This window comes from Sapajus apella, unplaced genomic scaffold (assembly GCF_009761245.1).
Source record: "Sapajus apella isolate SASKATOON/1434 unplaced genomic scaffold, GSC_monkey_1.0 scaffold45, whole genome shotgun sequence".
Taxonomy (NCBI): domain Eukaryota; kingdom Metazoa; phylum Chordata; class Mammalia; order Primates; family Cebidae; genus Sapajus; species Sapajus apella.
The window spans coordinates 15488719-15490051 of NW_022436985.1; positions in this window are offsets into that span (position 1 = coordinate 15488719).

A 1333-nucleotide genomic window follows, 5' to 3' on the forward strand; every position below is an offset into this window, starting at 1 on the left:
TTCTATGTTAAGAGATCCAAGTTGGGGATCTGTGTCCTGTTTTTTATAAAATTGCAACACAGGCTCATTCTGTTTTGTATATGGCTCCTTTTGTGTTACAGTGTTAGGTAGAGTTTAGTAGTTAGGACAGACCTGCAAAGCAAAATAATATACAGTCTTTAATCTCTTTACAGAAGAGTTTGCTGACCCATGGTCAGAATCAGTGAAAATTTTTTGTTAGGGTTGATAAGCTTAGGATTATTTTTGGTATCAAAGAAGCACTATGCTTATTTTATGTAAATATGGCAAATTTTTTTAGAGACAGGGTCTCCTTCTATTGCTCATGCTGGAGTGCAGTGGCTCACTGCACCCTCCAACTCCTTGGCTCAAGTACTCCCCCCTTCTCAGCCTCCTGAGTGACTGGGACTACAGGCGCGTACCACAGTGCCCACTGATTGTTTTATTATTTGCAGAGACAGGGTCTTGCTATGTTCCCCAAGCTGATCTTGAACTTCTGGCCTCAAGCAATCCTTCCTTGGCCTCCCAAAGTGCCAGGATTATAGATGTAAACCACTGTGTCTGCCCATCACGTCAAAAACTAAAAGTGTGGGGAGGGGGTAAAAACAGATTGGATTAAAATTGGTCTTAGTGTGACTGAAAACACTCTCCCAGATTAATTTTGATTCTTTGGTAAAATGTTTACAGGCTACACATTTGGCAGATAATTAGTACGTACTGAGAGACCAACACTACTTAATTTTATGGTTAATTTTGGAGATCAAACCTATTCTTGAAAAACAACTTGTAACCTGATTTTTGTACTATTTTATGTATGTCTGACTCATTTAAATTGCAATTCTCAGCCATTTTTAGCATTACCTCTTGGCCTAGATAATTTTCTGTCCACTAGACATGAATTTTTGAACTAAGAAGAATTGAAGAAAAAACTTTTTTTTTTTTTGAGATGGAGTTGCTCTGTTGCCCATGCTGGAGTGAAGTGGCACAATCTCGGCTCGGTGCAACCTCCACCTCCCAGGTTCAAGCGATTCTCCTGCCTCAGCCTCCTGAGCAGCTGGGGCTACAGTCGCATGCCACCATGCCCAGCAAATTTTAATTTTAGTCGAGACAGGGTTTCACTGTTAGCCAGGATGGTCTCGATCTCCTGACCTCGTGATCCGCCCGCCTTGGCCTCCCAAAGAGCTGGGATTACAGGTGTGAGCATCGAGCTTGGCCTGAAAAATTATTTTTGTATATGTTAATTGGTTAATGAGTTTCATGTTTTTCTTCATGGTTTTCTGTATTCTAATCTGAACTGTTTGCTCTTTTTGAATTGAGTACTGTTAAGTTGGGCTTT